General features: G+C 42.2%; 1 protein-coding gene across 1 annotated transcript in view; it reads right to left on the reverse strand.

Annotated features, from left to right (window-relative positions):
• The window catches only part of STARD13 (StAR related lipid transfer domain containing 13), a 493,232-nt gene that overhangs the window by 444,619 nt on the left and 31,444 nt on the right, over positions 1–17,169 (reverse strand). The window contains exon 2 of the mRNA XM_074959491.1: positions 6,020–6,226. The gene's annotated coding sequence lies outside the window, so the exon portion shown is untranslated. The remainder of the gene's footprint in view (positions 1–6,019; positions 6,227–17,169) is intronic.

Genomic DNA, 17,169 nt, shown 5'->3' on the forward strand with positions numbered 1-17,169 from the left:
CTTTTTGACCACTTTAAAATAGAATATTTTTGGAATATTCTTTATATTCTCCTATAGCACCAGCATATGCAAGGATTAAGGCCTCTGCAAGGTTTAAAATACTGCATACACTAAGCTTCAAAGAACTGTACAAAAAAACTACATAATCCTTACAGTGCTCTTCACATATTAATATTAGAGTTAACTGAAATACAGAATTTCTAGTTTGTGGGAAATGTTGACATTTCAAAATTTGTTTTTTACCTGATTCAGAACCAAAATCTAGTTTTTGGAAATTTCCTGCAAACCAAAAATTCTGAAAATGTTCATTTTGGAAACACCAAACATGGTATTTCTGGAAGGAACTGTGCTCCCCAAAAGGAAATGATTGAAATGAATGTGCTTTGTGTCAATTGCTACTGCAATAGAACTGACAAGAATCATGCCCATCAGTAGCAGCCAGGACTCTCAGGGCTTCCAGGCTCCCTGCAATGGAGCCAAGAGTCTGGAAATCCTGGGATGGTCTTCCAGCTTCTGCTGCTCTGGAGCAGCCCCACCATGTGGACTGCCCCATTGTAGGGAGGCCAGGGCTTCCAGACTCCTGGACCAGCTCGTCCCCTGGATTGTCCACTCATTGGGTAGCAGGAGGAGGCAGCTAGCCTGGGAGGCTAGAAACTCTGGGGTCTCCAGTCACCAGAGCAGTCTGCATCATTTTCTGATGTATTAGCAGGAGTATTATAAGCAAGACACAAGAAGTAATTCTTCTGGTCTATTCCAAGCTGATTAGGCCTCAACTGAAGTACTGTATCCAGTTCTGGGTGCCACATTTCAGGAAAGATGTGGAAAAAGTGGAGAAAGTCCAGAGAAGAGCAACAAAAGTTATTAAAGGTCTAGAAAACATGACTTTTGAGGGAAGATTGAAAAAAATTAGTTTATTTAGTCTGGAGAAGAAAAATCGTTCTCCTTAACCTCTGAGGATAGGACAAGAAACAATGGGCTTAAATTGCAGCAAGGATGGTTTAGGTTGGACATTAGGAAAAACTTCCTAACTGTCAGGGTGGTTAAGCACTGGAATACATTGCCTAGGGAGGTTGTGGAATATCCATCACTGGAGTTTTTTTAAGAGCAGGTTAGACAAACAGCTGTCAGGGAGGGTCTAGATAATACTTTGTCCTGCCATGAGTGAGGGGACTGGAAGAGATGACCTTTTGAGGTCCCTTCCAGTCCTATGATTCTCTGGCAGAGCTGACCTGGAGCTGCAGGACTTCCATGGCTACACGGTAGGGAGCCTAGAAGCTCTGAGAGCCCTGTCTCAAGTTGGGGTTTTCTCACTTTCCAGGTTCCCCACTGCAGAGGCAGTAGCTGAGCCCTGGTTAGAGCTGGGGCTCCCAGCTCCATGGCAGGTAGCCTGGCAGCCCTGGCATGGTGATGCTGCCCTGGAGCTGGGGACTCTGGAAGTCCTGGCTCTTCAGCCCAGAGCAGTCCACATGGCAAGGCTCCCTCAGAGCCATGTAACCTGGTAGACCAGTCTTGAGAAAAGGAAACTGAGGGTGACCCAACAACTGTCTTCAAACATGTTAAAGGTTGTTATAACATGGTGATCAATTGTTCTCCATGTCCTCTGAAGGTAGGACAAGAAGCGATTGTCAATCTGTAGCAAGGGAGATTTAGGTTAGATATAGTGAAAATTTTCTAACTGTAAGTGTAGTTAAGTTCTGGGATCAGTTTCCAAGGGAGACTGAGGAATCCTCATTATTGGAGGTTTTTGAAAACAGGTTGCACAAACACCTGTTAGGAATGGTCTAGGTATACTGCCTCAGCATAGAGGGCTGGAATCGATAACCTCTTGAGGTCCTTCCAGCCCTACATTTCTACAATTCTGTGTTTTACTTTTATCCTGTAGATTCACACCCAACTTCTTGTTTCTCCCCACCGATATTTGTACACCATAATTAGATCCCATTTCAGCTACTGCTTTTTCACAGCTCAACATGTTAAGCTCTCAAAACCATCTCTTCAGAAACATACTCTCCATCTCTTAAATTAGTCTTGTTCTCTGGACCCATTCCAAAACTTGGGAATGAACGAAATTACACATCTCTTGAAATATCTAAGTTTGATCCTTAGGTTCAGCTGAGTTCCACCTGGTACACAACTCAAAGAGTGCCTGGGCAGTAAAGGTGGCATTATGTGATACTGACAGGCAGGTTGAAGTCAACGGGAATTCAACTTGAGAAGACTACAGGATCAGGGCCAAAGGCCCAGATTCACAGAGGTATTTAGGCACCTAATCCCCAAATGTAGGCACTTAAGTCCCAGGTTTAGATACAACTGCAATCCACAAAGCCCCTGCCTGGCTGCTGCAGAACCCTGTAGATACCTAAACTCATTCAGCGCCTACATTTTCACTGTAGAAGTTCCCTAGATGCCTACATTTCTGCCTGTGGGAATGTGCACTGAAGTCTTTAAGTGCAGAACATTCCTTAAAGACTTTACCATGAAAAGTTGTATGCATTCAAAATCCTAAGTTTAGTGTTATTTTAATATCCCATGGACCAAATCTTCAGCTATTGTAAGTCCGTGTAGCGCCACAGCAGACAATGGAGCTATTTCAATTTACACCAGCTCAGATTCTGACCCAGCATGCCCGGCATGTTCTGTTTGCCAGAAGCTGGGAATGGGCGACGGGATGGACTACTTGATTACCTGTTGTGTTCATTCCCTCTGGGGCACCTGGCATTGGCTATTGTCAGAAGACAGGATACTGGGCTAGACAGATCTTTTACTGACGCAGTATGACCGTTCCTGGGGGGGAGGGGGTATTTAATGTGAAGTACTTAACTGGAATAAAAAAATGCAAATAGTAAAGTCAGTAACTATAGTTACATAAGGCAAAAAAAGTTTGTTCAGAAGCAAAAATAAATGTCCTGCTAGTGTTTAACCACATCAGGTTATTCAGCTATTACAGTGGTCACATGCTTTGTGCAGTGACATTTAATAGGATATAGTGTGTTGGTCTTGAACATTCACCAAAAATTGTTCAACTCTTATTAATAGTTAATAACTGTGTGCTGAATTGTAAATACATGATATAATGGTGTTTGATACTGTCCGCTTTACTACACCAGTTTCTCTAGTTTTATAATATTTAGCTCCTTGAGACAGTTGTAGAGTGCTGGTCTACTTTGTATAAATAGAAAACAATCTGTGTGCTGTTTGTCAAAGGAGATTAAGCTTTGTTCTTCTTATAACTATAATACTATTTCCTATGAGAGAGGATGGTCTAACTCCAACAGGAATTTATTTTTTTCTGCTACTATGTTTTCCCTCAGTTATGTTATCAGTTTACTCACCTGCAAATCACCCTGTAAAACAAAGTTATTTTATAAAAACAAAAATCACACAATCACAATAAGGAGGAGAATTAACTATATCAATAGAGGGAGTATTTCTGAAAATCCCTATTGTATGTGCAGCCAGCAAGACGTATAAAATATATCTTGGGTTCAATATTGGGCATATCAGTCAGATCTCCTCCATGCATGCAGCCTGGACATGGGTCAGCTGGCCTTAATTTAATCTTTATACAAGAGTTAGATCCTCAAGTTCTTGGAGTAACTTTTTCCTCCTAGCTTTTATCTTATTTCTTTCTGCATTTTCTGTCCTTCGTCATTTTCTTTTGTATTGTAGATCCCTTCACTCCACAGCCCTCCCCAATAAGTCAGTATTTAAAGAGATGTTTCCTGAGCACACCACCCTGAAATAGTACAATATTAAACTTCCAATTGTGGTATATAGTTGTCCTTCACTGGTGTAATTCACCTATAGTTGACCAGTGACAAATTATTAAAATTTTAAATTTAAAAAAAGCTAAGTAAAAAACCCAAAACATTTAATGAAACAAACTCCATAAATATTTAGGATTGCCACCTTTGTAAAGTGTTAACATTTTCATTGCATGACTCCTCTTTGGTATTGCTTCTTGGGCTGAATGCACTCCAGACTCAACATTGGCTTTATTTATAGATTGCTAAAAAGTACTGCTAGAACTGTTTAAATTAAAAGATATCTTACATTTACTTGTATTGATTAACATAACAAAAGAACGGCCATACTGGGTCAGACCAAAGGTCCATCTAGCCCAGTATCCAGTCTTCCGACAGTGGCCAATGTCAGGTGCCCCAGAGGGAATGAACACAACAGATAATCATCAAGTGATCCACCCCGTCACCCATTCCCAGCTTCTGACAAACAGAGGCTAGGGACACCATCCCTGCCCACCTTGGCTAATAGCCATTGATGGACCTATCCTCCATGAACTTATCTAGTTCTTTTTTGAAGCCTGAGGTTTTTTTTGAACCCTGATTATTTGTCTCACAGTAGTACCTATAGACCCCAAATAAGGTGAGGCCCCATTGTGCTAGGCACTGTACAACCACAGAGTGAGGAAACAGTCCCTGCCCCAAAGAGTTTACAATCTACATAGACAAGACAAAAGGGTTGGAAGAGAAACAGAAACATGCAGAGGTAAAGTTGCTTGCCCCATGTTACACAGCAGCTCAGTGGTGGTGGCAGGCATTGCATATGCCCATGTACCAATATGCTTTCAGCAAAGGGTTGCAAACCTTAGTTAATTCTCACAGGACCCATAAGGTGTATGTAAAATTGGTAAATTAAGGCAAACAGATTAATAAGGGCTATAATCTAAAGCCTACCAAAGTCAAAGAGAAGACTCACAATGACTTCAATGGGTTTTGGATTAGGCCCTAAGTGAATTGCCTACGGTCATAGAGCAAGTCAGTGGCAAAACCAGGAATATAACCTAGGAATGCTGTTATCCAGTCCACTGCATTTACCACTAGTTCACATACTAACAGTGTGTGTGTTCTTATTTCAGCTCTCTTAACCATAGTCTTGTCTTTTAGTGCTCTCCCTTAGCTCTGCATGTCGGGTTCTAAAGGGCACGGCAACAATAGTCGCTTATATGTATGCAGTGCCTTTCATCTAGATAAATTTCTCTGGTTTTCTAAAAACATTGTCACTGTTGTTTGCGAAAAGGAAAACGCTTTATGATTAAATAATCTTTTAACAGACTGAAAAATGCGTTCAGTTAAAAAATCCCTATGATGTATGCACATATTGTTTAGATAACCTTTTCCCCATCTTCCCTGCAATCAGAGGGTTTGAATTCTAATGCAACACATTCATGCTAGAACCTGATTATATCCCAGAGCTAAAATTCTGAGTGGCATCAGTCCATGGTATCTAAAGGTATTTGCCAAAAACATGTCAGGACTCCCCTACAGTACAAATCGCCCCATAAATTCTATGCTTACACAACACTGCTGACCTCATAGTAAAAGCATGCCGGAATGATCAAGCAAGTGGAAACGTTGGTAAATACACTGAATGTTTTACATTGTAATCGGTGGGTGTTCCCTAGATCTCTTGAGAAAAAGTCCCAAGATTAAGGCAAGGCCAAGTAGTGTCAGCCAAATGAAACCTTTACAAGTTATTTATGAAATTTAAATAGACAACAATAACTTTTTCCTTGTTAAGATTCAGCTAAATGTTTCTTAAAGTACAATCAAAACAAAAATATAATTTTGTGAAGTGTGAATCATTTTTCAATGTTTTTAGTCAGTGCATTTTAAGTTACTTATTTTTATGTTAAATAAGAAGGGAAGAAATATACAATGGGGAAAATACTCTAAGCAAAAAAACAGTTCAGTACAAACTTCCAGAGATCATGCAAATCCAGACTCTGACAATCTATAGGAAATGCTGCAAAATCTTGCTCTTCGAAAAAGCCTTTCCAACATAAGAATGACACTCAGTAATGGCACTCTCTTCTACCCTTAAATTCCTACCAACCAACCAACCCCCTCAAAATAACGCTACCCCAAGCAGCATGTAACCTCCAGAGACTTCATGAAGTCCACTACAGACTTTGCCATTGCTGTTTTACATGGAAGGCACTCAGATACAGACATGATGGGCAGCAGTATAAAACCAGCGGACCAGTGGGCAAACAGAATACCTGTGATGTATTTCTCCTGTCCTTCTCTTTTTCTTCCCTCTAGTTAGAATTTTTTGTGTATGCTGATACATATACTCTTCCACTTTAAGTACAATCTAAGGCACCTGATCCTGCCATTGGATCTGTGTGGAAGATCCTTGTGCCCACAGTGAGCTCCGCTGAAGTCAATGGGGTCTGCCCGCATTAATCCAGTGGCATGACTGCTACCTAAAAGAGGAAACATTTGACAAATCAAAAGCATTGCCTGCATTTACACCCCTACTTTCAGTTAGGCCCTGATCTTGCAAACCCTTATGCAAATGTCTGACCACAAGCACACAATCTGCTCCACTGAAGTTAGTAGGACTCAGATGCTTAAAGCTAAGCATGTGCTTTCTAGTTTGGAAACTTCACTTCAGACTCTCAAGGCAAAAGGCTTAACACCTTCCTTAACAAAGCCTATCAGCCTGCAAGAAATGCAAAACTATGTTCCCCTTTGACATTGATTTCCTGCAGTGTTTGGCTTGGCACTGATCCAAAAGCATTGACTGGTTACCTACATACTAGAAAAACCTTGTTCCAGATGACTCTCAGTCATAAACAAGAAAACAGAAAAACAGCAGAACAACCACAAATGAAGGATTTGCTATTGGACTGCACTGAAAAGAACTTGCTGGTTCGGAACACAGATGTCTGTACAGCCCTACAGGTTGGCTGCAATCCTATTTATTTCAAGGGGTAATAAAAATGATGCATTGCAATCACATGTATATTTGCTACAGTACTAAGCACTGAGCTGCATTGCACTGTATGTTCTGCCACCGGTAAAATCTACTTAAGTCACACTTTGCATTTTCTTTTCTGCAGCATATCACCTTGATTTGCTACATCTCAACCAATCAATAAGACAGTTTAATAGATAAAATCCAAATGTTCAGGCACCAGAAATGCAGATACTCTAGGTTTCAGTTGGGTGCTGTATTCTGCAACATCTTCTGTCTCTAATATCGTATAAAAAGTGTATTTAAATAATTGATTTTACAGCCTGCAAAAACAAAAACAAACAACAACCACCACCACTAGCACCAGTTCCCCATTTACCTTTCTGAGGTTACATTCAAAGCTTCGATGTGATAACCGTATTTACTATTGACCAGTTAGGACTGGATACTCTACAGAACAGAGTACCCAACAGCCCCCATTGTTCTCAAAAGGAACTGCTGGGTACAGAGCTTTTGAATATCCAGCCATTAGGGGCCAAAACTGTCACCCTGATGTTGAGTAGTACTAAACTACATGAATAGTTACAGGGATTACTTAAGTAGTAAGTTACTATTCAACATGAGCCAGGGTGGCAGAATCTACTTCATTTCTAGTTCTACTTCATTTTTAGTTGCCAGTTCATGGTAGAATGGTACTAGACTGCTCAGACCTTAACATACATGGCCCACTTGGAAACATATTAAGTCAACTGTTCCAGTTACAGTAGAACCTCAGAGTTACTGAAACGACCAGTCAACCACACACCTCATTTGGAACTGGAAGTACACAATCAGGCAGCAGCAGATACAAAAAACAAACAAACAAAAACCCACAGTACAGTACTGTGTTAAACGTAAACTAATAAAAAAAATAAAGGGAAAGTTTAAAAAAATTTGACAAATTAAGGAAACTGTTTCTGTGCTTGTTTCATTTCAATTAAGATGGTTAAAAGCAGCATTTTTCTTCTGCATAGTAAAGTTTCAAAGCTGTGTTAAGTGAATGTTCAGCTATAAACTTTTAAAAGAATTGTTTTGTTCAGAGTTACAAACATTTCAGAGTTACGAATAACCTCCATTCCTAGGGTGTCCGAAACTCTGAGGTTCTACTGTAGTTTTTATAAAACAACATTTATGACACTAAGCCCCCTCACCTTTCATTTCAGATACATAGCGCTAGTTACCCTCAACTATCTGGTGGGAAAGCTTGGAACAACTTGTTTACAACTGTATTTCATTTCTACTGTACAACACATGGTATATTTTTAACTGGACTGCTATTTAACCACAATAAAACCCTGGTCTAGTGGAAGGATGGTCTAGCAGTTAGGGTGCTAGCCTGGGAGTCACGAGACTCAGGCTCATTTCTCTAATCCACCAGAGATTTCCTGCGTGACCTGGGGCAAGTCACTTCGGGCCAGATTTTCAAAGATATTTAGGTGCCTGAAGATGCAAAGAGGCACCTAGCATGCTTTGCAAAAAGCACCTGAGTTACCTAACTCTCACAGGAGTTAGCATGCAACCTGCCTAGGGCCTTTTGTACATCCCAGTAGGTGTATAGCTGCATCTTTAGGCACCTAAATACCTTTGAAAATCTGGCCTTTAGTCTCTCTGCATCTCAATTTCCCATCAGTAAAATGGGAATAATGGTACTTCCTTCCCTCACAGGGATTTTGTGAGGATAAACATAAGAAAGGTTATGTGGTGCTCAGAATTTACAGTAAGATAAATAGATCCCAAACTGACACATGACAAATGCTAGTCACACTGCTTAAGGTACTATAGGAAAGTGCTTTGATATTCATCAGTGGTCTCTTGAGGTCAAGGATGATCTCTTTCACCGGTTTTAATTTTCATGGGTCCTTTGATGACCGAGGAGTCCAATTCCTGAGCCACAGGCTCGTTGGCAGACACTGCAGGTGGTGTTGAAAGACAGGGTTGGGCCACGATTGCTGAGTGACAGTTGTCTTTCCTTTCTTTTCTGGCATTTTACTGTGACCAGGGCAAGGCAATTTTCCTCAAAAGTGGACATTCCTCCTTTCACAACTCTTCACCAGTTATCCCCATCCTGGGCTGCTGTCTCCCAATGTGTGGTGTCAATGCTACATCTCTTGACGTTTATCTTGATGGTGTCTTTAAAGCGTTTCTTTTGGCCTCCCCCTTTCCTTTCTCCTTTGGTGAGTTGGGCATACAGCAGTTGTTTTGGTAAGCATATATTCGGCATGCGCACACAGTGCCTGCTCCACCTCAGCTTGTGCTGGATAATCAGGGCCTCAACACTGAAGATGTTGGCCTCTGTGAGGACACCGATATTAGTGCAATGATCCTCCCACTTTATGTTGAGGATCTTCCGAAGAAAGTGCTGGTACTGGCATTCCAGGTGTTTTCAATAGGTCACCCAAGTCTCACAGCCGTGGAGGAGAGTTGGGATTACCACCACTTTATAAATTAAGTCTAGGATATGTTCTGATGTTGTGATTGTTGAACCCCTGGTGAGACAGTCTGCCAAAGGCAAGGCTGGCACAGCAGATTCTGAATCTCAGCATCTATGTCTGCCCTCTGTGAGAGTTGGCTGCCAAGATAGGCAAAGTATTCTACATTTTCCAGTTCTTCTTTGTCAATGTACATCTTCCTTACTGGGTCTGATGATTGACTGGGGACTGGCTGGTGGAGAACTTTTGTTTTGCCCACGTTCAGAGTTAGACCTAGGCTTTTGTAAGCTTCAGAGAAGCAAGTAAGGGCTGTTTGTAGATCCTCCTTTGAGTGTGAAACAATGGTCTTTGTCAGCCGTGAGGCTCTGTGGAAAATCATGTCAACATTTGGCTGCCAAAGCAACTTTATCACCATTGTAAGACTCCTCCATAACCAGATGACTGCCTCCATCCTGTGCAGTGGCTCTACCTTTCAGCCCTTTGTCATCCGAACTGGTGTAAAACAAGGCTGTATACGGGCACCCACCCTTTTCTCCATTTTCTTAGCAGCTATGAAAACACTAACCCAAGACCATCTACCACAGGGCATTGGCATCCAATATGGGACTGACAGCAACCTCTTCAACCTTTCCCATCTCCATGCCAGAACTAAAGTAATATAGGTAACAATAACCAAACTCCAGTACGCAGATGATTGTGCTTTGATATTACAGTGATATAGATAGTATATGAACATGAATAGAATAGAATAAATTCTGCACCTAGAACTGCATGAACAGATCTTTGTGCCGACTGGAGTCAAAGGGGCTACACTAGAATACAGGAATCTGCCTGCATCTCTCTCAGTGGAGGACTGGGGCATAAAATGACTATTTTTCTCATTTCTTCCCTATTTCCTCAGCAAATGTAGAGGGTTATTTTTGTTGGGGTTTTTTTTTAAATACATCAATTTTCTTCAGCTAGGGCATGATACATGGAATGCCCCTTACTGTAAGAACTAACACCAACCATTACAGATAGATTGTAATGGCTTGCTAATGCTTTTTAATGTGGGTAAAATGCTGTATTACAATAAATGGAAAAATCTGTTAATCCTATTACGGCCAATGCCAAGGATAAAATCCCCTGTGATTCCACACATATGCAAACCAGACATGCACATCCCCAAGTGCGGTCTCCATTTTGCCCATTTTATCCAGTTCTCCATCCGTGAATAATTGCATTAGGTCCTGTTTTTTTTGCATAATTCCATCCACTCTCCAAAATGAGTAATTTCCAAAGATATAATAAAAATGTGGGAATGAATGCATAAAACAAGAACCATACAAGTCCACTTCTAGAGATGTGTATGCATGATTTATTTATTTCATTTCATCTCAGTGGGTCTCCACGTGCTGTAAAACATCATCAACGCAGGGCAAAACAAAAGACATACAATCCATTCTCTGAATGCTTGGTATTTATGTATCCCACATGGCAAGACACAGCAGGATGTATCCCATGATTTCTTGTAAGTAACAGTTTCATACAGCTGATGTAAATAATGTATAGCTTAACAACAGTGCTGAACTTTATATGGAAGTTAGTAACATTCTCATGCAGCCACTCTGATGCTAGTGTCTCATGCACTCTTGCACGCATCCTATGCAAGAACAGTTGCAGGGGAGAGTGCATCTACAGGAGGACACACATAGGGAAAATTATTCCTTTCATTCACAAAGGAGCAGCTGAGAGGATTTTAGCCCATTGTGTCTGGGAAGGTACATATAGACATTGTCTATATGGGGGGAAAAGCAGTCTAGCAGGATCGCATTATTCATTGCTGGAGAAGAGAGAACAGGCTTCCAGTGGTCTGTCCTCCCCACCTTGTCCCTACAATGCTTCTGTCTGGAGGGAGGGAGAGGTATTTTAGCAGCCTTTCTAGAAATATCTCCTACTATGAAGACTGAGCATACACTATGCAACTATTTCTTCCTGGTTACCATCATCCATGGATTGGCGACTCCATCTGCCAGGAAAAAAAGAGAAAAAAAATCCTGGTCTTTGGGGAGATGGTGAGGCGGGGACAGAAACTATAGATGAAAATGCAAGGAGTCCTCCCTTCCAAAGGGATAAATCAGCCCTTTAAATTCACAGCCTCAAGGGAACTACATATGCTATCCATAAAGTCATATTGTTTATGAAATTGTATGGTTGTTTAATTCATCAGTGAGCATATGCCTCGCTTACTATAAATCTTAAATGCATAAATCACGAAGGTACGTAGATTTCATCAGGTTTAGAATTAGAGCTGATTTCCAAAAAGACGGCATTAGAGAATTCCCAATTTAATCATTATTACCTCATCTTAAATGTGTGTTTTTAGATTCAGAAATGTGTTTCAGCTCCTTGCACTCTGCCAATGGCAGGATGTGGATGCATAAAGCACACAGAATGAGGCCCTCTACAGTTTGGCCCATAATCAGGCCCTGGGCACAGATTTTTAGAGTTGTATGCATGTGGTTGCCAACACTACCTGCGTACAAGATGGCTAACTTGATTGCACATGTTTACTGCTAAGAATTTGAGCCATAATGCACCAACATAAGAATCAGCACTATACTAAATTAAAAGATTAGTTTTTATCAAATGACCTCTAATCCCAGAGGGAAAGGCCTTCTCTAGACCCTACAGACTTTTGCAAAAAGCCTTGGTTGCCCTTCACTACAAGACTGAATGGGTGCACTAAAAGTCAACCAACAGTTTGTTAAGCACACAGCTGGTGGCCTCAGATAAATGGGTTGTGAATCATTTATCCACTTAAACACCATAATGGAATCAAATTATTTCTCTTATGTGTAACCCTTCTGCCCATCAGAGTTGACAGCAACAAGGGCCGGGTTCAGTATCTAGGGGTTCCATTCCAATAACACAATGCAAAACCAGCGAGAGCCCCCACCCAGTGACCTGGGACAAATATATACCACCTCCACTGGGCGCCTCTAAGAGGCGATACTTCCCCTCTTGCAAGCACAATGTCTGAGTGTAGCAAAAGCCTTTTAATAACAGAGAGAAACAATGTGGTGTTATGTTGGGGAAACACCACCGACAGGATTCATAACACAACCCATGAGCAAAAACCCACCGCAAGCAAATTGGGCCTTTGGTTCTTGAGTCCAGCAACCCAAAAGTCACCCAAAGTCCCAAAAGTCCAACAACCCAAAAGTCTCTGTCCCTGGTCAGTACAGCTCCAGAGTTCAAAAGTTTATCTGCAGAGTTTTACCTCCCAACCTGGGTAGAAATGGGTGGGGGGGTTAAGAGGCACCTTACGTGGTCCAAAGCCAATTGCCCCACCTCTCCATGGGGCTCTGCTCTGCTCCACCAGCCGTCTCACAAATCACTCTGCTCTGCCAGCTGCTCCACTCCACCAACCATCCCATGAGCCGCTCCAGCTGTCTCACAAACTGCTCTGCTCTGCCAGCCATCCCATAAGCTGCTCCAGCCGTCCCGCAAACTGCTCCGCAATATAGCTTCAGGGCCCCCCTGCTATTTAACACAACACTCAGTAATTTTAACTCTTTAGTGATTTCAGCTTGTAGTAGGAGAGCCTCAGTGCTGGTGCACTATTGGCCCAAAATGAATTCAGCTTAGCAGTCTGTAACTAGATTCCTATTGGAATCAAAACTAGCTCTGATATTCCACAGTGGAGAGAGGAGACACCGCAATTAGCATGTAGGCCCCCTCACCAAGGCCCCATACCACCAGACATTAATACCTACCCCCAAACTCTCTCTCAAATCACTGGGTTTAGGAACCCATGACCCTTGCCTAGCGAGTGCTGCTTAGTTGATGGTGAGTCCCTCCATCATAACAAAAGGCCAAGTACAGTTCCACTGTCCTTGAGTCACATAATCAGGATAATAACAGTTAATTCTTCCTGCCCCAATTACAGAGAAACTGGGGCTCCTACAGCAGCAGAAGTGACCATCTAGGCGGGGTGGGTGTGCCTATGCAAATGAGATCAGCCCCTGAAGTTCTTTTCCACAACCCACCACGACTCGCCACCAGATGTCAGGGTAGAGCTCATCCTGACTCTGCTTACATATGTAAATACTAACTAGCAATTCTTGAAATGTGAGAAATATATATGTGGCTATGGTATGGTAATGTTTCCTTCTAACTCAGCTTGATCTCCCCCCCACAAATACAAGACATGTATTGCTATGTGTCAAGGCTTTTCTTGTAATTTTATTTTGTAACTTACAAGGTATCCCTGTCTCCCACAAGATATTTAGCTCAAGAGTCTGCATATGGTATCTTACAAGGAATAGGGTCTTTATGATCCAATCCTGCTTTTATTGAAATCAGTGGGAGGTTTACCATTGACTTCAATATGATCATGAGCAGGTCCCTTATTCTTAAACAAATGTCTACAAAATCTGATATTTATACTGTTAGTTTAGGTGTCTTTAAAAATCTCAAAGTCAGGATTCCGATGAGCTCATTCATCTTTTGGAATGCAGCAGCATAACTGATCATAAGAGGCAGCAACTGACAAGAAAGCAGTTGTGAAATTAATTTCAAAAACAAAGCTAAACATCTGCTCTGAGAATCAGCTTTCTAACATGTATATGGGAGCATTAAACTTTGAAGTGTTATAGTGTTTAACCAGTACTACACCAGCTGTTACAGATTTTTGGCTATGGTGCAAATATTATCTGGCAAGTCTGCATGAGCAGCTGACAAGGATGAAGAATGACAGTTATGAGAAACAGAAAAACCAACCATATGGCACCAATAGTAAGCTAATACTTTGGGTGTCAGGCAAGATTTGGGTGTGCTTGATTTGAGGGCTCACAATTTATAGACAATTTAATTATTGTGCAATTTTATACACAATTACATTTAACACTCCATAGTGTTACAACTGTAATCTTGCCATATAACTGTAATGCAGACTGCACAAAGCCTTATTCTGCATCTCTGCCACATGTGAGTAATCTTTATCCACATGGTAATGCCACTAAAGTCAGCTGAACTACTTGTATAAGCGAGAGATATTCATGTGAAACAGGTCTGCAAGATCAGGCAGCTGGGTTTCCTGAGTTACGCTAACGATTGGCATATTGGAGCTGGTCAGAACACAATAATTCTATTTAATGGAAAACGCTGAGGTTTCACAATTTGTTTTTGTTCTGCACTAGAACCAAAATGAGTCTTTTGAAGTTTATCATGAGAAACCATGAGTAAGCAAATGACCCTCCAGAGAACACCCAATAGCCCAGGGCATGCATCTGGTATGTGAGAGACCCAGGGTCGAGTCCCTGCAACTGCCTGAGTAGGAGCAGTAATTTGAACCTCCATCCGTGAGTGCCCTAATAACCAGGCTATAGTCAGTCTCTCCCAGTGGAGCTTTGTATAAATAATTAAATAAGCACTGGGCCAGAGAGAGAGACTGACTGTATGGCCTGCTGGCCAATGCTCTTATTGAGGATGTGGGACACCCAGCATCAAGTTTCTGTCCTGAATCAGGCAAAGCAGGGCCTTGATCCTGGTCTCCTACATCTCAGGTGAGTGCCCTAATCACTGGGCTACTGGATATTAGAATCATAGAATATCAGGGTTGGAAGGGACCTCAGGAGGTCATCTAGTCCAACCCCCTGCTCAAAGCGGGACTGATCCCCAATTAATTCATCCCAGCCAGGGCTTTGTCAAGCCTGACCTTAAAAACCTCTAAGGAAGGAGATTCTACCACCTCTAGGTAACGCATTCCAGTATTTCACCACCCTCCTAGTGAAAAAGTTTTTCCTAATATCTAACCTAAATCTCCCCCACTGCAACTTGAGACCATTACTCCTTGTTCTGTCATCAGCTACCACTGAGAACAGTCTAGATCTATCCTCTTTGGAACCCCCTTTCAGGTAGATGAAAGCAGCTATCAAATCCCCCCTCATTCTTCTCTTCCACAGACTAAACAATCCCAGTTCCCCCAGCCTCTCCTCATAACTCATGTGCCCCAGCCCCCTAATAATTTTTGTTGCCCTCCGCTGGACGTTTTCCAATTTTTCCACATCCTTCTTGTAGTGTGGGGCCCAAAACTGGACACAGCACTCCAGAGGAGGCCTCACCAATGTCAAATAGAGGGGAACGATCACGTCCCTCGATCTGCTGGCAATGCCCCTACATATACAGCCCAAAATGCCATTGGCCTTCTTGGCAACAAGGGCACGCTGTTGACTCGCTCTCTCTAATCAGAAATTCCATCCGGGATCTGTGAAACCTTCCTGTCAAAACCGATACGTTGCTGTAACATTCGGATTTTAACAAATCAGCATTTTCCACCCAAAAAAAAAAAAAAGTTGCACCAACACACTCCAGACCAGCTCCCCTGTATATTACTAGTAAGTTGCAGTGAGCCAGCTTCAGTCCTGGTGTAAATGGCGGCCTCTCCAGTGAAGTCAATAAAGCCAATTTTGGTCCCAAACTTTTTCACTGTTCCTATTGTGGTTGTACTACTGTGTATTTGCAAAGAAGGGCCCTTCTGTGGAGCAAATATTTTTGAGGGAATTTTTGAGGGACCTACCTCTGGGCAAGGGAGAACAGGAGCCCTGAAAGTTTGCACCGGAAAATTAGCTCACAATTGCCTCCATCAGGTGACTCACCCACCCCACTTATCCTGCACAGACTCATTGTCCAGCCAGTTTATGACAGCAAGCCCTACGAGAAAAAAAAGGCATCACTCAGCAGCAGTTTGCGTCTGCTTGATAATACAGCAATGACCTGCTCCAACCGCATGCTGTAGCCATGCTTGGATGCTTCAAAGTGTAAGAGGAAGAGCCCCTGGGATTATGCAAAGCCTGTGGGTTATGGGTTTGATTCCCCCATTTATCTGACAAAAATTTGTCCTAAAGGCATGCACAAGTTATCTTGAACCATAGTGAGAAATTACAGTGGGATCACACAGGAATCAAGCTACATGGTGGTTAAAGACACCTGTCTGGAAGTATATGACAACAGGATTCTGTCAGAAAACCATCAGGGACACCACTAATATTGCAAGCCAGTCTGCCACTGCAGTCTGCAGGCAGAAGTGGTGGGGTGTTACTGTCAAGTAGATGAGTCACTACATTAATTTAGTGCATGGCGTGCAGCTCTGTCAGGAAACTACAAGAGCATTCCAGTTTGCAGACCAAAGCTCCCATCTTCCCTGGATGTTATTCACTCTGTTCATGTTTCCCTCCAGGCAATCTCTTTTGTTTCCTCTGTCAAGTCTCCAGTGTCTGCTCCCGAGCACTGGAGAGCTTCCTGGGACCTGGCACTGCTAACCTGTACTAGGACTCCTAATTCCGCACAATCAGGCTATTCCTATTGCCTGTACATTTTTGTCCATGTTACTATTGCCATCCATTAGCAATGCAACACAAACCCTGAGTAGTAGACTTCTGTGAATTACCTTTTGCACCCACCGCTTGTGCTTACACCTGTGTTTCTGGAGGGCACAACGAAGTAGTGCCCCAGCATTTCTCTCTCTGAAAATCCATGGTCTTACTATGCATCACCATTTTCTCCCCCGTCTGTACTCTCAGTTTTGCACTTTAGAAAAGTTCACCTGAAGGTTTTGAATGACATGGTCAATTTGTAGTTCATAGTTATACATGCTTGGTGCATCAACCTTCAGGACAAGCTCCAAAAAGAGATTTTTCATATTCATATGGGCCCCAGTCAGGCCACCAAGCATAATACTTAGAAGAAGAAAAATGCAACCCAATTACCCCATTTACACTGCAAAGACAACCTAGCAGGGGAAGTGGTGTGCGTAGCCAGAACTGAGCTGTAAGCCCCAATAAATGGTAGGCTAAAGTGCAGCTGTATCTTAGAGTTGAACAGTTGGTCAAGGGAAGCAGTGCAAGCGCCCATGTCCATAAGAGAGTGGACTAGCAGAAGGTAGCATAGTCAAATGGCTAGAGCACTGGACCGAGATCTATGTTTTATTCCTGGACTG

Source organism: Natator depressus, chromosome 1, assembly GCF_965152275.1.
Source record: "Natator depressus isolate rNatDep1 chromosome 1, rNatDep2.hap1, whole genome shotgun sequence".
In the NCBI taxonomy this organism is placed as follows: domain Eukaryota; kingdom Metazoa; phylum Chordata; order Testudines; family Cheloniidae; genus Natator; species Natator depressus.